Raw genomic sequence first — 21,346 nt, 5'->3', positions numbered from 1 at the left:
TTGACTGTAGTGTTCACCTTTTTCCCCACTATGGCTCCTAGCAGAGATGCTCATATAGATGAATGAATTAAATGTGAATTGGCTTCTTTAAGGGGTCCCTTCAGCAGCCTTCCTTTTTTTCTTTTGCCACATTGGTTTAATTCTACATGTTAATGTGTGATAACTTCACCTGGAAAATGTTTTAAAAACACAAATCCTGATACAAAGCCTGGTAAGCCAGCCAAAGTCACAAGATGAGCACCTCTGCAGGGGCCCTGCTTTCTCAGAGCTTGCCTTCTCATTCAGTCCACTTACCTGGGCAGCCAAGTGTTGTATTCCTGGTATTCTAGTGGTGGGCACAGGCAAGGGCACCTGTGGATCCCCTGGGGTCATGATTCCAGGGAAGTCAAGCCCTGTTGATGGTGGGGCAGAAGGTTTCCCAGCCCTTCAAGAACTGCTAGAAAGCCCCACCAAGGGAAAGCTAAAATGCACTCTGAAAACATTCTCAGAGTCACTAGCAGGCAATGTTAATTCTCATTTTGCATCACCTACCTGCTTTATTTCTATAACTACACTCTCAAATTTACCATTAGTAAGGCAAAAAATACAGGCAATGCCAGTCTGCTACAACTCCACTTTATTTCTTTGTGGTTGCTATTAAGTAGAGATGAGAAAACAATGTGTATACATGGAAAAGTCCCTTCATTTTAATAGGGCTTGTGATAGTATTTCACATATATGGAGAAAGTTCTTACAAAGAAAGGGTAACTTTTCACATCCCCTTGGAAATACAAAAAAAAAAAAAACTGCAAAAACAAAAAATGCACCTTCATAAGCTACAGCTATGTTGTGAAATAAATGCAGGATTGAACTGTTCTTACCCACACGGAGCCATGCTCTTTGTCCAAGTCATACACCTAGAAATAGAGAAAACATGACTTAGGCCTTTTCTAAGCCTGTCCCTTTACTTGTTAACCTTTGAAAGGTGAATTAAAGTTGGTGAAAGGGGATAGTTAACTGTTATGGAATTGAGAACCATGGGGACAGATGTCCATTCCATCACTGTGCAAAGGGCTGGGCATTGGTGCCAGCAGAGATGAAAATGTATCAAAATGACTTCTGCATACATCCGTCACCCCATGGCAGTCAGAGCACAATGCACAGGTTGACAAAACACTGCTTCTCCAGGAAGAAATGTAGAAGTGATAGAAGCAGTTGTAGTAGCAGCAGAAAGTATTAAGAATCATAGCAATTAAAAATACACTTACAGGTAAGAGGATTTGGCCCACTGGATAGGGCATCTGCCTACCACATAGGAGGTTCAAGGCTCAAACCCAGGGCCTCCTGACCTGTGTGATGAGCTGGCCCACGCACAGTGCTAATGTGTGCAAGAAGTGCCATGCCATGCAAGGGTGTTCCCTGCATAGGGGAGCCCCATGTGCAAGGAGTGCACCCTGTAAGGAGAGTCACCCAGCATGAAAAAAGTGCAGCCTGTCCAGGAATGACATGGCACACATGGAGAGCTGATGCAGCAAGATGATGCAACAAAATGAGACACAGATTCTAGGTGCCACTGACAAGAATACAAGCAGGCACAGAAGAACATACAGTAAATGGACAAGAGAGCAGACAACTGGGGGTGGTGGGGAAGAGAAGAGAAATAAATGTTAAAAATCTTTAAAAAATAAATCTTTGAAAAATAATAAAAAATAAAAAGGGGTGGGTGGAAGAAACAATGGCTAAAGCTTTTTAAAAATAAATAAATAAAATAAAATAAAATACACTTACATCCAAGAGACTTAAATCTTTGGGCTGTCCATGTGCTGGTTGGGCCCTGAATCAACAGATTTGCAACACCCACTCTCCAGTACATTGGATTCACCCAGGACAACTAACAAGGAGATGATGACTGACAACGACCATCTTAAGGAGCAAAGGTAGTCCGTAACTGCAAGCAAGAAAGTCCCATCCATTTGCCCCATGGGATCTAAGCCTCGTTTCAATTAGAGGTGGAATGGGCATCATCATTCAGAATCCTCAGGATTGGGGAATGGATGATGGACTAGAGTAGACTTGCAATTATTCTACTGTAGACTTGTGATCCTAGCAATGGAAGAACTTTTACCGTTGATTTGGAGGCAGTGGTCACTGGAGGTTCTGAAGGCAGGGAGAGAGAAAAAGAGGTGTAATATGAAGGCATTTTCAGGACTTGTTATTTAGGAATTGTCCAGAATGACTTTGCAATGACAGATAAAGGCCATTGTACATCTTGCAACAACTTACAAAAATGTGAGGGAGAGAGTGTAAACTACAATGTAAACTATAATCCATGCTTAGTGGCAATCCTCCAAGATATGTTCATCAATTGTAGCAAATGTACCACACTAATGAAGGATGTTCTTGATGTGGGAAAATGTGGGAGAGCTTGGGAGCAGGGCATAGGGGAATCCCCTATATTTTTTATGTAACATTTATGTAATCTAAGTTTCTTTAAAAAGAAAAAAAGTATATTAAAAAATAAAATAAGCTTATGCATCAAGTACATCTCTTGGCACTTTCTATGAGTTATATCTAATAAACCATCATTAAAATTCATGTTCATGTAGGTTACAATTTCCAACCAATATTGAAAAAACTTTAATGATTTTCTCCAAAGGTAATGCAATCCAGGCTCTGACACAAAGTCTTCATGGCAAAATCCTTTGTCATAAGAAGGCAAATAGATCAATAGGTACAGATCTATTAAGCTTTTCCCCTTCTGTTGTTTATTTGGAGCCTCCAGCTCAAAAACATGGTCAAGATTCTTTTCAGAAAAAAAGACCTAGAAGTCTAACTCTTATACATCATTGACTTTATGATTGATCACTGAAGAAATACTATGCAAGTAAGTCTCATGTTGCAGTCAGAGTGAAGGCGTGTCCCGTAACTTTTTCAGAAAACTGACACCAAGAAAGTGTCCATGGATTTGTGTTTGGGATCAGAAGCCATAAAGACCCAAAAAGACTCCCAGCCTTTTAAGCCAGGTTGGAGGGAATAGAAGATGCCTTTCTGAATGAGCATTGCCTTTGTTCTGGGTTTATATTCTAATATTCACAATGATTATCTTTGGTTATATGTATCTGAAAAGTGAAGTTAAAAACATGTAAATGATCAGATAGTAGATGTACTTAATACATACAGGAACACCATCATTCATTTCCACTTCTTCAGTTTGGTATGGTTTAAAAAATAAAAAAGACAAAGTGGGTCTCTCATTTTGTGATATGAGGAGTGTCCTGGTCTCCATGGAACTGTATCTTACAATCTATGAGGTGGTCCTAGTTCACACTGGACAGGATAGGATTTGAGGAAACTTAATGCATGACTGTCAGTGATTTCATTTTATTCCTAAAGTTTCTTACCTGGTGAAAACAGCAGCAGAAATTGCTCCATGGACATGGTCAAATTGCAAGGCAGAGGGAACAAAACATACCTGAGCAAATCCTCTTCCCTTTGTGATTATATATTCAGCAGCCTTACAGCACTACTTTAGCAATCCCACACTCACCACTGGTTGTCTTCAGATAGTGTAGGAAGCTAAATAATTAAGAAAATGCACTTTCTAAAAAAAAGTGACAAAAATACTGAAAGAGAAAGAATTCCAGTAACATGTTAGACAATCTCAATTCCAATTTCTGCATTTTTAACATACTAGAGAAAATACAGCATATTAAAGAAAATGGTTCCTTTTCTTTCTTTTCTTTTTTTTTTTAAATGAAAGCTTTCCTCTAGCATGATAGAAAATTCTTCATTCAGGAAATATTCACAGTTAGGACTCCAAGCTGTTTCCTCTTTCCCAGCCAAACTTTCCATCTTCAGGGTTCTTCCCCATGAGTTTGACACTTCTTTCATGTGATAAAACTATTTTCAGTAAGAATTATGTAAAGAAACCCATAAAACAATGGCCAGAATAGAAACGCAAACAATGAACACTAACTTTATTTTATAGGATTTGTTTTATTTATTTATCACTACCTACCCCCTCATTGTTTGCACTTACTGTGTCTGTTCATTGTCTTTGTTTCTTTGAGGCACTGGGAACCAAACCTGGGACCTCTGATGTGGGAGGGAGGCACCTAATGGCATAAGTCACCTCTGTTCCCTTGACCACTAACTTTTAATGAACTTCATTTATATATATATTCATGTCAGTAAAAAAATGTAAAGTAAACAGATATTACTGTATAGGTAGATTTAAAAGTAATGGAAAGTAATGGATTAATTCTCTATAATTGCTTTAATACATTTTTTTTTTTAGGCACTGGGGCCAGGGATTGAACCTAGGACTTCATAAGTGGGAAGCCGGCACTCAACCACTGAGCTACATCATCTCCCCTGAGTTGGTGTTTTTCATTTGTTCGTTCTTTATTTTTTTTTGTTTTGTTTTTAGGAGGCACTGGGGACTGAACCCAGGATCTCCCATGTGGGAAGCAGGTGCTCAACCATTTGAGCCACATCCGCTCCCAATGCATTTATATAAGGAGGAAACTTACACATCGGTCCATCCTTAATTTTGCCTATGTGTCCAAATTGATCTTCTTTGCATATTCATGTTCTTTCAATAAATATATAAACAATTTGCCACCTGCCTTCAAAGTTAACCAAAGAAACCTTTTTAAATTTTAATTTCAAAGTTTTTTCAATGAAGTATAAGACATATGAATAGTTACAAAAAGTCTTAAACATGAGGATGATAAGCTTCTCAGATTCATAAATAACACATTTCACAATGAGTTCCAGAAATTGCAATACTGTGCATGTCTTTGTTTCTTCAGGATTGAAATTGATGCTAACAGCTTTCAAATGTTTCCACAGCTGAAAATTTTCCCCTAAAATATCTTCACCAGAAAGTTCATTAAAATTTCTATTATATCTGGTGAAAACATCCAGTGTTTTTCTTCTTCCAAAAAGAATCTGAGAAAATGGCTTACTGTTAGAAAACACTGAGAATGTTTAATCTGTTACTTTAGAGCAAGTATCCAGTTCTTGGCAGAAATAAAGTATCTGGATTCCTTCTGACAGTGGAAAGTGAGCATCTTTTGTCCTTTCTCCTGGCATTCCTCCTTGAAATCAGGTTCTCTTTTTCTAAATAAATGTCCATGTACTTATATTTTATTGCTGCAATGTTAATGGCTTTCTTCACAATTTCTGTGTGGTGATGTTCAATGAATCATTTTAGAGTTAGGTGTTTCGCTATATCTTTTCAGGGCTGTTCTGGCTGTTTGTAAATAATTTTATATCTAATTTCCTTCATTTAAAATCTCATACCAAGAGAAAGAATAGCTCAGAAAAAAAAAGGTCACACACTGCAGAGGAACAAAATCTGAGAAGATTCCCTTTTGTACATATTAACTTTCAGATTGTACTAACTTCAAAGGGTTGAGGTGTCAGACTTGGCCCAGTGGTTAGGGCATCCGTCTACCATATGGGAGGTCTGCAGTTCAAACCCTGGGTCTCTTTGACCTGTGTGCAGCTGGCCCATGCACAGTGCTGATACGTGCGAGGAGTGCCATGTCCCCTGCATAGGGGAGCCGCACACACATAGGAGTGCACCCCATAAGGAGAGATGCCCAGCATGAAAGAAAGTGCAGCCTGCCCAGGAATGGTGCTGCACACACGGAGAGCTGACACAACAAGATGACACAACAAAAAGAAACACAGATTCCCATGCTGCTGACAACAACAGAAGCAGACAAAGAAGACGCAGCAAATAGACAGAGAGAACAGACAACTGGGGTAGGGGGGAAGGGGAGAGAAATAAATAAATAAATCTTTTTTAAAAAACTTCAAAGGTTGAGCTAAACTCTTCAACTTATGTCTACTGCATACAGAAATTCATATTAAGTACACCATGTCATCAGGGACAGTCCTGTCACAGTTACACTTAAGTTCTGAAGGATTTTTCATCTATGAGGTGAGACTGAAAGGAATGAAAAATTGCATTCCAATTTTTTAAGAAATGTTACCATGAAGAAACTCTTCAAGTGGTCACAAAGAATTACAGAACTGAAGTAATTCAAGTTTTATTTCTATGCAATTATAATCTCTATACTAACATTTAAAAATTTTGCATCTACCATTTAAATGTGGTAAACAAAGATAGATATGAATATACATATGAGTTAGTAAGCATACATATATTTCCTTACTTTGTCCACTGAGAGGACCTAGAATCAATGACATCCCACAGCAATAAGTGCACACAGCATCCAGATCTTGGATTCTAAATACCATTCCCTAATAAATGGAGAAATGGGTGATTCTGATGCTGGGGCAGGGAAAATAAAAGTTGAACCTGGACCATCTCAGAATGCCAGAAAGAGATGCTCAAAAAAATCAGAGGGGACCTGTCAAAGGGACACAGTAGTCAACCTGAAAGCTAGAACAATTTGAGCAACAAAATAATGTAGTATCATATTATAACCCAAAGTAATAAATAAATATCCATGGATCCATACTGATAGAAATAAATGATTAAATTAATAAATAAATGGGGAGAAGGAACACATTTTCCTTCCTAAGAATTACATATAATATATGTAGATACCCCTGCAACAAGGAAGTAAAGATTAATTTCTCCTCCCTTGAATTTTGGCTGGACTTGGTGGCTCATTTCCAAAGAATAGAATAAGGAAAAGAAAAATTACTAACTTCACAATGGAGAAACCTGGCAAATATCATGTTAACCAAGTGAGCAACATTAATGCTACTGTGATAAACCATGTTATACCATGTTTGATGGTTAAGTTTGAGTGTCAAATTGGCCAGCTTATGATGCCCACTTGTTTTATTAAACAAGCATTAGCCTGATTGTTACTATGAGAACATTTAGTAGATTTAATGCATCAGTAAATTGAAATCAAATGAGAAGATTGCCTTCAACAATGATCAAGGTCTCATCCAGCCATTTTGGAATTTAAAAGGAGACATGAGATTTCAGCAGTCAGAAGAGGGAACATCTATCTCTACTGCAGCCAGCCAGCTTCTCCAGGGGATTCATCAAAAACCTTCATTGCAGTTCCTGACTTGCACCTGCCCTTAGGAATTTGGACTTGTGCATCCCCACAGTCTCATGAGACAATTTATAAAATCTCATAATATTTACAGATATCTCCTGAAATACAGCATGTAAACCCCAATATGAAGCTATAAGAAAGTTACCTCACCTCTGGTGTATTCTCAAAGTATCTTAAATGCAATGTAATCATGAATACTCATCAACTACCAAATTGAGGTACCACATTCAAATTACCTGAGAAGTGCTTTTCAGAACTTCAAGGCCATGAAAAAAAGAAAGACCAAGAGACTGAGACAATGTCCAGACTGGAGGAGACTATGGAGACAAGATAACTCAGTGCAATTTGGTGTCCTGGATGGGATCCTGGAACAAAATATAATGCTAGTGAGAAAAGTGGTGAAATCTGAATAAAGTCTGAAGTTTAATTTTTAAAAATCCCATCAGAATCAATTCTTTAATAATATTATTGTTGTGTGGCTTAGTCAGTTATTGAATTTTATTTGATATATCTTCTGAATCCCTTGGATGAACCTTATCTTAAATAATATTTTCAAACTAGATTTTCAATTTCTTGAGAGAAAGTTTTTTAAAAAGTATTATAATTTTGGGACCACAGACTACCTAGTGTTTCAAAGAATAAAATTAATAAAAGATGTACAAATTCTGTATGAATAAAAATTCATTGAAGGACATTACAAAAAACTGGAAGAAATGGTGAGAAATACCATTTTCATAGGTAGCAAGTCACAATATGGCAAATATTTCAACTCAAGTCAATTCCAATAAAAATCATCTCTTCAGGTGTTCTGATGAACTTGAAAACCTGTCTCTAAAAGTTACATGGTGTCTTAGTTTGCCAAGGACTGATGCAAAGTACCATAAATCTGTTGCGTTTTAAATGGAGATTTGTTTGGAGTAAAAGCTTACCGTCCAAGGCCATGTTGCAGTTAAAATTGGGAAGAAAGCATGGCAGCTAAACCTAAGACAGGACACCCAGAGGGGAAGGCAGACATGGCCCACCATCTTGTTTCAACATGTGGCAGCTGACTTTGATGAGAAAGCACCACTGATAGTTTGGCTCAAACACCTAGAAGGTATTGTCTCACAATTTTGAAAACCAGGAGTCCAAAATCAAAGTGACAGCAGACCACATGTGGCAGTTTGAGATTACTGATGAATCCAAAAAAAAAAAGAAAGATTATGTTTGTAAACCAATCTATTCCTCTGGGTGTGAGACCCTTTGGTTGTATTAAATTCAGTGAGGCATCTCTAATTAAGTTTACTTGATAAAATCCATCTAGGGCTTCTGATTGGGTTATGTCAGTAAGGCATAACTCACTTTGAGTCCATGTGCACTTGGTGGGCCCATATAAATGGATATTCCCTCAAGAAGACATACAGGAAGAAAGAGAACTGTCATTTTGGATCCTGGAGCTCCAGAAGGGATGAGTCATCTGCCTGATCATTTGCAGCTGACCTTGTGAAGAGACCAGAGCAGCTGAGCAGCCAAGAAGGCCTGGAAAGAAATGAGCCCTATACCAGAGACTGATACAGGGAGCCCTGTGAGACAAACATGCCAGCCTAGAGCTGAGATCAGGAAGGAGCTGGGCCCATGCAGCTTGAAGAGGAAGAGGAAGCCCAGGAAGGAGGAGCCAAGCAGAGATCAGTGACCATCTTGCTTCAACGCATGGCAAATGACTTTGGTGATAAAGCAACCTAGAGTTTGACTATTTAGGGCCTCGTGATTGTAAGCCTTTACCCCTTTATACAAGCCAACAGATTTCTTGTCCTTTGCATCAGTAGACTAATACACTATGCTTTCTTTAAATCTGTAGCACTTGGGTGGTGACTTGTCAGCAATCTCTGCCTCTATCACATGGTTATTTGTCTTCTCACTGCTTCTACTATTTCCAAATTTCTTCTGCTTATAAAGACTCCAGTCACGTTGGATCAAGCAACACCCCCCTCCCTGCTGCCATTCAGTTTGGCCTCATCTTAATAGGCTCTTTGAAGGTCCTATTTACAAGTGGGTTCACATTCACAGGGCTGAGGCTTAGGCTACAGCATGTTTTTGTGGGGAACATAATTAAATCCATAACACAAAGACTAAGAATAACTAAAACACTCCTTTAGAAGAGAAAAAAAGGTGTAAGCTTATGGGTGTTCATTTTATTATTATGAATCATAAACTAATATTTGTAATATATAATTCATTTTCTGAATGAAATATTGCAACATAAACAATTTTTTTTATAAAGATTATGTTTAACCCCCTTGAAAAGGAGCAATGGTGGAACAACCAGACCAAATGAGCACTGCTGGGGGCACCTCCTGAGCTGCTGCTCCTCTGGACACACCACAACTCAGAGCAATGAGCTACATGCATTCTTAGATTCAAACTGTGTCTTAAGAAAGATGGATAAAATGTATTGGGCCTACTTCAGCCAACTCCACTTTACCATCACCCTCACACTAAAAGAGTATTTTTAAGGGAAAAAAAAATTGTCCTGTCCTAAGGAAACCCATCAGATGCTCCAATCATGAAAATGAATGGATGCCAAAAGCAATATTTGGATTTCTGTGAGATGTCAATCAACTACATTTAAAAAACAAAAATGTTAGCATTAAATAAAAGAGAAATGAAAGCCTGGAAGAATTGGTTTAAGGTCGGTATAAGTAACACTGCATTTATTGGCATTTGAGTTAATGCTCCTGAGTGGAGAAAGCTTATCCTAGACATTCAGATGTTTCAGGTGTGGTTCATTTTCCCAACTTTTCACAACTTTGATGGAAATAAGCCACTTTGATGTGCATGTCCACACTAGAAAAAATGCATAACCATGTGACATAGAAGGGTTTGAATTTCCAGGGCAAATTCCCACAATGCACAGGACAGAAGGGGAATCAAAACCACCCAGATCTTGGAACACAAGGTGGTCTACCAGGCAGGTGCCATGGGATTGCAAGCATTCATCTCACCAAAATGTTTAATTCAGCTCTGGAAGTGATTGATCTAATTCAAATGATTCACATTCATGAATGCTCACTTTTATGTTTGGACATTTAAAATATTTATCATTAATGTCTCAGAAGCAAAATAAATTGAGAAACTTAGGGGATCCAAAGTGATCCTAGTCTATACCTAGGCTGCATTTTACAGGAAAAAAAAGAGATGGAAATAGCACACAGAAAATAAAAATTTTGCATTAAATTAATAATAGTAGCTATATATATAGGGTTCACTGAAAGCATTCTAAGTGCTTTTCACAAAATTGATTCATTTAATTGGCATAATTACCCTTGAGGTGGATAGCCATTTATACCAGACTGTGGCACATTTATACTTTTGAGGTGGATACCCATTTATACCAGACTTGCCCAATGACACAAACTGGGTTTGAGAGCCAGGTTTCAGACACACAGTCAGGCTGCTGATTCTGTGCTTTACTATGCTCTCTGCCTCTCCAAGGAGCTGCAGCTAAGTTCCTGACTCCATTGCTTATGAGCTTTGCTCTCATCTATACCACAGTGATGCCCCAAGCACATCTTGAAGCAGAATGTAACTCTCCTTTGGACTGTAGAAAAATGTCAGTCCCCATCATTAAAATCTGTACAAATCATAACTTCTAAATAGTAAATAAATGAATGAATAAAAAGTCTTCAATCATGAGAACATACAATTCCAAGATAGAAGAATTTTAAAATGTAAAATTTCCATGTTTGATGTCAAGAATTTAAATCTTAAAATTTATTAATATGGGCATGTTCTGAATGATAAGAGTAACTTTGAAGACAGTGCATTTGACAAGAACACTTTAGGGAAATTCAATAAAAGCCAAGTCATTCCCAGTGAAATAAATTCATACACTGCAGTAGGTGAGAAAGCAAACATGTCTTACAAGGCCCAGTTTGTGGGAAAACACCATGTTGCAGGTGGGGACCTTGAGGTGAAGGAATAATTTAGATGGCACATGGCAGGCAGTGGGAGGACAGAGGAACACTGAACTTGGAGCAGAAAATCCAGGGTAAAGGATTATTTAAGGTACTTATAAATTTTTTATATATAGCAAGCTTTAAACTTATAATCACACTCTGAATATTTAGAAATATAACATCCTTTATTTTTCCCTGGGTGAATACAATTTGCTCATAAGCCTCTTAATTTAGACTTGGTAATACAAAAAGAAGAGGAAAAGAAGAGATGAATAAGGAAAGAGGGAAGAAATGAAGAGAGAGGTGGAGAGAGAGAGATCAATATGAAGATCAATATAAAAAGGAAAAGAAAGGGAGATTAGAAAGAAAAATAGTAACTAAGGTGGACATTAATTACCATAAGCCAATTATGGTTCTGCCTTTATATATTTTGTTCTTTAATCCTTAAAAGAACCCTATGATATAGTTGTCCTTTTATTAACCCCTTGATACAGATAAAATTGAGACACTGAGGAACTAAATCAATGAGAAGAGTCAAAACCTGAAGTGAGAAGGTTTGACTCCAGAACCTCTGCTATTTACCAGTGCACCATTCCTGGTCCTGCATGACCACATGGTACTCTGGAGAAAATTAGCAAAACACTTGTGTCCTCTGACTCTCTCCTAAACAGTCTTCCCTCCTCCCTGGGTGGCATGGAAACAGCCCCTAATATTCTGCATCCTTCCTGTTCTTTGAAGTATTTGGTTTTATTTCTTATTGTGGAGATTTTCGAACATATACAAAATGGGAAAGAATTGTACAATGAATCCTCAAGTAGCCTTTACTGGTTCAGCAATCATCAACTCATGGCTAATCTTTTTTTTTTTCTCTATATCCTCACATACCTACCCAACCTTCCCCACTGAACAGTTTGAAGTAAATTACAGCCATTGTATCATTTCATCTGTAAATATTTCAGTACAGGCATACCTCAGATATTGGGACTTTAGTTCTAGACCACTGCAATACAGTATCACAATAAAGCAAGTCAAAACAAAATTTTTGGTTTCCTAATGCATATAAAAGTTGTGTTTACATTAGACTTCACTCTATAAAGTGTGAAATAGCATTGTGTCCAAAAAAGCAATGTGAAGACCCTAATTAAAATACTTTATTGCTTTTTAAATGCTAACCATCATCTGCATCTTCAGGAGTTGTAATCTTCTGCAGGTGGAGGGTCTTGCCTCGATATTTGTGGCTGCTGACAGATCAGGGTTTTGGTTGTGGAAAGTTGGGTCTTAAAATAACAATGATGTTTAGTGTGTCCAGTGACTCTTCCTTTTATGAAAGAGTTCTCTGTAGAATGTAATACTGTTTAATAGTATTTTACCCACAGAACTTAGTTCAAAATTGGTCAGTCCTCTCAAACCCTGTCACTGCTTTATCAGCTAAGTTTCTGTAATATTCTAAATCGTTTGCTGTCATTTCAACGATATTTATAGCATCTTCACCAGGAACAGATTCTATCTCAAGAAACCACTCTTTGCCCATCCATAAGAAGCAATTCCTCATCAATCAAAATTTTATTATGAGATTGCAGCAATTCAGTAACATCTTCAGGCTCCACTTCTAATTCTAGTTCTCTTGCTATTTCTACAACATCTGTAGTTACTTTCCTCCACTGGAGTCTTGAACTCCTTGAAGTCATCCAGGAGGCTGAGAATCAACTTCTTCCAATGCCTGTTTTTTTGTGTGTGTTTTTTTATTAAAGTTTTTTTTTATTTATTTCTCTCCCCTTCCCCCTCCCCACCCTGAGTTGTCTGCTCCCTGTGTCCATTCGCTATGTGTTCTTCTGTGACCACTTCTATCCTTATTAGCAGCACTGGGAATCTGTTTCTTTTTGTTGCATCTTCTTGTTGTGTCAGCTCTCCATGTGTGTGGCACCATTCTTGGGCAGGTTGCACTTTCTTTCATGCTGGGCAGCTCTCCTTACAGGGCACTCCTTGCATGTGGGACTCCTCTATGTGGGGGACATCCCTGTGTGGCATGGGACTCCTTGCGTGCATCAGCACTGCATATGGGCCAGCTCCACATGGGTCAAGGATGCCTGGGATTTGAACCACAGACCTCCCATGTGGTAGGTGGACATCCTATCCATTGGACCAAGTCTACTTCCTTCCAATGCTTGTTAATGTGGGTATTTTCAACTCCTTCCATTGAATCAGAAATGTTCTTCATATTTAGAACCTTTCCAAAAGGTTTTCAATCACCTTTTCCCAGATCCATTAGAGGCATTCCTATCTACCACAGCTATAGCCTTATGAAATGTATGTTAAATTATAAGACTTGAAAGTCAAACATAATCTTGGTTCATGGGTTGCAGAATGGATATTGTGTTAGAAGGTATGAAAACAACATTAATCTCACTGTACATCTCCATCAGCTCTTGGGTGACTAGGTGCATTGCCAGTGAGTAGTAATATTTTAAAAGGATTATTTTTTTCCGAACAGTAGGTCTCAAAAGTGGGCTTAAACTATTCCATCCACCATATTAGAGCACAGGCAGAGTTGATTTATCATCTTTCTTAAGGTCTCTAGGATTTTCAGAAAGGTAAATGAGCATTGACCTCAATTTAAAGTCATCAGCTGCGTTAGCCCTTAACGAGAGTCAGCCTGTCCTTTGAAGCTTTGGAGCCAGGACTTGACTTCTCCTCTGTAGTTATACAAGTCCCAGATGGCATCTTCTTCCAGTAGAAGGCCTTTTCAACTATATTGGAAACCTGTGTTTAGTGTAGCCTCCTTCATCAATTATCTTAGCTAGAGCTTCTGGATAACTTGCTGCAGCTTCTACATCAGCACTTCTTGTTTCACCTTGTATTTTTATGTTATAGAGACAGCTTCTTTCCTTAAGTCTCATAAACCAAACTCTGCTAGATTCAAATTTTTCTTCTGCACCTTCCTCACTCTCTCAGCCTTCATAGGATTGAAGAGAGTTGCTCTGGATTAGCTTTTAGCTTAAGGGAATGTTGTAGCTAGTTTGACCTTTTATCCAGACCACAAAAACTTTCTCCACATTAGTAATGAGGCTGTTTTACTTTTTTATCATTCTTGTGTTTGCTGGAGTAGCAGTTTTAATTTTATACAAGAACTTTCCTTTGCATTCACAGCTTGAGTAAATGGTGCAATAGGCCTAGCTTTCGACATGCCTTCCTCACTAAACCTAATTGTTTCCAGCTTGTGCTTTAAAGTGAGAGACATGTAACTCTCCTTTCACTTGATCAATCAGAGGACATTGCAGAGTTATTACCTGGCCTAATTTCAATATTATGCCTCAGGGAACAGGGAGGCCCAGGGAGAGGGAGAGTGGAGGAAATGGCTGTTCAGTGGAGAAGTCAGAAAACATGGGCATTTATTGGTTAAGTTCGCTGTCTTACATCATGGTCTGTGGCACCCCAAAACAATCACAATAGTTAACATCAAATAAAGCCCATCACAGATCACCATAACAGATATAATACTGGAAAAGTTTTAAATATTTCAAGAATTACTAAAATGTGACACAGACAGAAAGCGAGCACCTGCTGTTGGAAAAATGGCTCCCATAGACTTGCTCGATGAAGGGTTGCCACAATTCTTCAATTTGTAAAAAAGCCAATATCCATGAAGCACAATAAAGTGAAGGGCAATAAAACAAGGTATGTCTGTAATTTGTAGGATAAACAAATAGTCCAGAAAATTTCATAATTTTGTATGCCTGACATGAGAAATGTATTCGGACATAAGAATTACAAATAAACTGGTCTTGGTTTACATTTCCCCCTTTTGGTATATTTTAATGAATATATTATCTTTTAATATATTTATAATATATTTTTATTAAAGTTTAATTTAGCAATATTTCTTTTTACAGTTACTGTCATTTGTATCCTGTTTAAGAAACGTTTGCCTATCTCTGGGCCAAGAATATATTCTCCCATGCTTTCTTCTGGAAACTTTATTGATTTACCTCTTACATTTTTACTTTTTTTTTTTTGGTTGATTTACTATCTTTTTTTCTTTCCAAGATACATAGATCATACAAAATGTTACATTAAAAAATATAAGAGGTTATATTTTGATCAATCTCAAATTAAGTTTTTATGAGTGATGTGAGATATGGTTCTAAGTAATTTTTTCCCCCAGGTACACATCCCATTGACCCAGTACCACTTATTGGAAATACCATTATTTCCCTACTAATTTGCCATGGTACATGTTGTGGTTGAGATATACCTGTAGGGCTATTTCTAGGCACTCTTTTCTATTTTTCTATCATAAACTCAAATACTACATTACTTCAAAGAATAAAGCTTTTTTAAAAAAATTTTATTCATTTTGTAAAAATATTACATTAAAAAAATATGAGGTCCCATTCAACCCCACCACCCCCACCCCACCACTCTCCCCCCAGCAACACTCACTCCCATCATCATGACACATCCATTGCATTTGGTAAGTACATCTCTGGGCATCTCTGCACCTCAAGGTCAATGGTCCACATCATAGCCCATACTCTCCCACGCAAAGAATAAAGCTTAAATGATTTGTTTTTCAAGGAGTTTGTCCAAATGATCTAAAATTACCTTTTTGAAGTCTGCACAATGCTCTTTCATTCCTGATATTGGAAATGTGTCCTTTCTGCCCCTTAATTCATTTAACAACTGTATTAATCTTTATAAGGAATTAGCTTTTGTGCTCTTTGTTTTCTCTACTGCAACTTCTCCATTTCATTGATTTCTTTTCTCATCTTTATTGTATGCTTTCTTCTATATCTCTGGTGTTTATTGTTCTTTTTCTAGCTTCCCAAGATGGGAGCTTAGATCATTGTCTTTCTTCTTTTATAAAATAAGCATTTAGGCCCAAAAATTTCTCTCAGAGCACAGCTTTAGCTGCATAACTCAAATTTTGGTCTGCTTTTTTATCTTCATTAAAATATTTCTAATTCCCCTTGAGATTTTTGACTCATGGGTTATGGTGTTATTTTCAAAATATTTGGGGGTTATTCTAGTTTCAGTTAATTGACTTTTGGTGTAATTCTCAGAGAACATATGCTTTTTGAAAGTTTGTCTATTCGAGTAAATATTCAATAGGGATCAGAAAAGACTGTATTTTGAAGTTGTTAACTTTAATATTCTGTTAATTAGGTCCAGCTGGTTAAGATGCTTCAATATGCTTGAGTCTTTTGTCTATTTTTTCTTTCTGCTACTAAGGGTGGTATGTTGAATTCTCCAACTGATTTTGGATTGGGCTTTTTCTTCTTTTAGTTCTGACACTAGCCTTATATATTTTCAAGCTTTGTTATTAAGTGCATATGTATTAAGCATTTTTCGTGTTTTTCTCTTCAATTGATACATTAATCTTTATGTTTTTTTCTCTAGTAATATTTCTTGCCTCGTCTCCTTTTTATGATTTAGTTTTACATTTCTTTTTGTGTTTGCATGACACACCCTTTTCCATTAATTTTCAACCTTTCTGTAACTTTTTGCTCTGAATGATATTGCAGGAACAGATGCAGAACATTATATATCCTGGCTTAATGCACTGAATGGACTGGAAGAGAGTGTAAATTACAACGTATTTAAACTATAATCCATGCTGTATAGCAGTGTTCCAAATTGTATTCATGAAATGCAATAAATGTGCCACATTGATGAAAGAGGTTGTTCATGTGGGAGGAGAGGGAAGGTGGGGAGTGGGGGTATTTAAGAACCTCTTATTATTTTTAATGTAACATTTTGTGTAATCTATGTATCTTTAAGAAAAAAGGTTTTAAAAAAAAATCCCTCTTAAAAAAGTCTCTTCTAAACAACTAAATCAGGTGGTTGTTTTTTTTTTTTAATATTTCCTTCATTTGGGTTTAGTACAACTACATTAATTAATTACTGAACGTTTTAGCAGATATATTTGAATTGCCTGGGGCAGTCAATGTAAATAAAACTGGGATGCATAGGTTTATGGGACCTGGTTCTCTGGAAAATGTTGTTAGTGGTGTAATCTTTGGAGTATAAAATGGAGTTATCTCATGACCTAAATAAATAGTTTTTGTCTAAGTGATGCCCCATATGCAATAGATGCATCATATGCTAATTCTTGGTCAAGGAGAGGCCTAATGCAGGAAGGAAACAGCTGGGGAGTTATAAAAGCAGTTCTGGATTTCACAAAGCTTCTTCAGTGTTCTGGAATTACCCCATCACCCTTGATATTATTAGTAAAGCTTGATATTTGTTAAGATTTCTCTTTTGAATCTGACTTGACAATCTGATCATGTGTATTGTCTTAGTTCCCTCAAGTGCTCTTCCTCTCCCTGCTTCAATCCTTGGCCTAATTTAGTCCCAATAAAACAGAGTAAAAGCCAAATCCCACAATGGCCCCAAAGGAATGCAACATCTAATCACCCTATTTCTGTTTATTAGTCTCTCAAATAAAGAAATGTGAGCTTCCTGAGAACAGAAACATTACGTATTCCCTTCACTGCTGTATCTGCAGCATACTGAATAGTATGTGGCAAAGTAGGCATTCAAGTATTTGTGAACTGAAATTTCCCTACAAGTATTGTTTTGGTTTCATTCCATGTGTACTCCTACTACTTTGAAATAGCGCAGTCTTAAATATTCTGTATTCCCATTTTCACTTCCTCCTTCGGCCATGAATCATTTGCATGTGCTTTAAAATTCTTCATTATGGACTTTTTCAGTTGCATTTTATACCTGATCTTTAGTTTTATTACATTGGGGTCAGTGGACATTGCCTTATTTTATGCAATTGACTGAGTAGTTATGTCCTAGTCAATTTTTTAAATGTTTCAGGTGTATTTGAAACCAATGTGGGTGCCCTATTTGCTGAGTACAGTGTATGTATCAAGTTTGCTCATTGTGAAATTCAAATTCTTATATTTCATCTGATTTATCTGACAGTTTATGAGTAAATATGCCTTTTAGAGTCCCAGTATTAGGGTGTACCTCACCTTAGAATACCTCAGCACACACACTATGTCTGTGTGACATAGAAAATAAGGAACCCCCTATGAACAGTGAGCATCTAATCAGGAAATCCATATTGCAGAGATGGCTACCACAAGCTCTTTATTATTCTCATTTTTGATTGATTGATTGGTTTCTCTCCCCTCCCCTCCCCACCCTGGTTGTCTGTTCTCTGTGTCTATTTGCTGCATCTTCTTCTTTGTCCGCTTCTGTAGTTGTCAGCGGCATGGGAATCTGTGTTTCTTTGTTGCATCATTTTGTTGTGTCAGCTCTCTGTGTGTGCAGCACCATTCTTGGGCAGGCTGCACTTTCTTTCACACTGGGCAGCTCTCCTTATGGGGTGCACTCCTTGCATGTGGGGCTCCCCTACACAGGGGACACCCCTGCATGTCACAGCACTCCTTGCACACACCAGCACTGCACATGGGCCAGCTCCAAATGGGTCAAGGAGGCCTGGGGTTTGAACCGCGGACCTCCCATGTGGTAGACGGATGCCCTAACCACTGGGCCAAGTCTGCTTCCCTACCACAAGCTCTTTTGTTAATTTTTTCACTAATCAACAGCCTCCAACAATAAGCATTGTGTTCCTGAAGAGTGTGGCAGCAGTAGCTTGTTAGAATAACTGAGGTTAGATCAGTAGCATCCAAGACTCTGAGATTAGCTAGAATAATTTAGGACTTTGCCCCCCCCCCACACACACTGGGTGCTGAGGCCTAATCCTAAAACAGCATGGAGTCCACCGCTGGGCTGGAAGGGGATCAGCCTGGGGCCCATCACCACCACCTTGGGGAGCCAGCGAGAGGCGGCCGCCCCACCTAAAAGGCAGGGCTTGGCTTTCTCACGCTGACAGGACAGGCTATAGGAAATGTTTTGTACCTGAATGCCAATAGTAAATCTTTAAAAAACATTTGTATGTATGACAGAATTTGGACAGAGGTTTATTTTCACCATAAACCACTGTGGGGAAGCAGCTGACCAATATCTGCCTAAAGCACAGCATCTACCAGTGTCCAACAGAAAGAAGAATGGTATATAAGGAATTGGGCTGGATCAGTTCCCAACACCCATTATGTTAAAAATTTGTCAGTTTCTCCTTTAGGGTCTATCAGTTTGGGAGTCATAAGCAATCCTGGTAGGCGCATACAAGTTTTTGATTGTTAAGTTTTCTTGTTACAGCTATCAATAAAGAAAGCTGTTCTTTCTCCCTTTTTATTTTTCGCTTTATTTCTATTTTGGTTGATATATACAACACTTATATAATTACGTATGTCATAGTACTTGCACTGTATGTTTTTCTGCCTATTTTTTTAGATTGGTTTCTCTTATGAAATATATGAAATATACAAGATTTGAGAAAAGTATAGTGAACAGCCACAAAGCCTTACAAAATCTGAAGATGGGCAGCAGCAGCGGCGGCGGCTCCGGCGGGGACACGGGCAGGGTGGTGACCGTGTGGGAGGTGGTCTCACTCTTGGGGAAGCTGCTGGGGACCGACGCCGCCCTGAAGGTGATCCTGTACCTGCTCCGAGTGTGCTTCGTGATGGCCTGGAAATCCGGCGGCGCCAGCCACTCGGAGCTCATCTACAACCTCCGCAAAAATGGAATCATGAAGACAGATAAAGTATTTGAAGTAATGCTGGCCACAGACCGCTCCCATTATGCAAAATGTAACCCTTACGTGGGTTCTCCACAATCAACAGGCTTCCAGGCAACAATCAGTGCTCCGCACATGCATGCTTATGCGTTAGAACTTCTATTTGATCAATTGCATGAAGGGGCTAAAGCTCTAGATGTAGGATCTGGAAGTGGAATCCTTACTGCATGTTTTGCACGTATGGTTGGAGCTAGCGGAAAAGTCATAGGAATTGATCATATTAAAGAGCTAGTAGATGACTCAATAAATAATGTCAGAAAGGATGGTCCAATGCTCTTGTCTTCAGGGAGAGCGCAACTGGTTGTGGGGGATGGAAGAATGGGATATGCCCAGGAAGCTCCTTACGATGCTATTCATGTAGGGGCTGCAGCGCCAGTTGTACCCCAGGCACTAATAGATCAGTTAAAGCCTGGCAGGAGATTGATATTGCCAGTCGGTCCTGCGGGGGGAAACCAGATGTTGGAGCAGTATGATAAGCTACAAGACGGCAGCGTCAAAATGAAACCTTTGATGGGAGTGATCTACATGCCTTTAACAGATAAGGACAAGCAGTGGTCCAGGGATGAACTGTAAAAGCAACCTGGGCTTGACCAGTGGATTGCTCATCTCAGCCCTCCAAGCTTTTTAAAAACCAACAGCATCACAGCTTGTTTTGGACTTTGTTACACTATTAATTTCAGCATGAAAATGTGTGGTTTTGTAGGGTTTGGAGTTCTTCAAAGAGGCAGAGCCAAATTGGTAGAGGGAAGATGCAAAGCGTAAATTTGTGTATTATTACTTTAACATGCCCACATTTTACTTTCAAATAATGAAAGAAGGGGTTCTGCAAAATGGAAAACTTAGTTTGTAATTCTGATTTTGAGGAGTGTTTTTTTTTCTTGGGCACTTAACTCTGTTCCAATATTAATTTATCAGATTTGCTTTTGTGCATCAGATACCACCACCATTCACAAGTTATGATTCTTGGTATTTGGATGTCTGTTAGATGCTACTAAGAAAATAGAGATGAGCTTCTTTTTAAAGCTATTGATGTGGTGTCATAGAATAGCATGTTGTAGATACAATCAGCTGCTTTGTTACCTTAAAACTAGGCATTTGTAAATATTAAAACTTAAGATGGCAAGTGATGTTCCTAATAACGCAGCTGTTCAGATTGGACATAACTGACATAGTTCTTCCTTTCTCTAAAAATTATAGGAAACTTGTAGCTCAGCATTGTTTTTTTGTTTTGTTTTGTTTTGTTTCCAATTCACTGCTGATAATGTATATGACTTTAATATGCTGTGTAAGCTGTGTCCTAGTCACTGAACAGTTTATGCAGTGCTGCTTTGCCAAATAAAGTTAAAAGTAAAAGAGGAAAAAAAATCTGAAGATTATGCCTTATTTCCTTCAGATCTTTATTTCTCAGGAAGAGATTTGTTTTTGAAATACCAAACTCTTGAATAAAAAACAAACATATACTGGAGCCAATGAGATAAGTTACCATACCCTTTCACATTTTGTTTTCATTTGTGACAAATTTTAAAAGATTTTGTCATTGGGAATTTTAAAAATACAGGACTATTAACTGAAGCTGGTATTCTAAACTTTAGATACAGCAATATCATGGAGGGATGATAAATTATGTGGAAAAACACAAAAATATGCCCATGGAGGAGGAGAAAGGAAAAGAATTGGGGAGGTGGAGAGAGGAAAATAGTTTATTACTTTTACTTCAATATGTA

The 21,346-nt window shown here is 38.0% G+C and overlaps 1 pseudogene; it reads left to right on the top strand.

Annotated features, from left to right (window-relative positions):
* Nucleotides 1-19,380: 19,380 nt before the first annotated feature.
* Nucleotides 19,381-20,590, top strand: LOC101428014 (protein-L-isoaspartate(D-aspartate) O-methyltransferase pseudogene; annotated as a pseudogene).
* The last annotated feature ends 756 nt before the right edge of the window (nucleotides 20,591-21,346 follow it).

Source organism: Dasypus novemcinctus (assembly GCF_030445035.2).
Source record: "Dasypus novemcinctus isolate mDasNov1 chromosome 8 unlocalized genomic scaffold, mDasNov1.1.hap2 SUPER_8_unloc_1, whole genome shotgun sequence".
NCBI lineage: Eukaryota > Metazoa > Chordata > Mammalia > Cingulata > Dasypodidae > Dasypus > Dasypus novemcinctus.
This window is presented reverse-complemented; position numbering and strand designations above follow the sequence as displayed.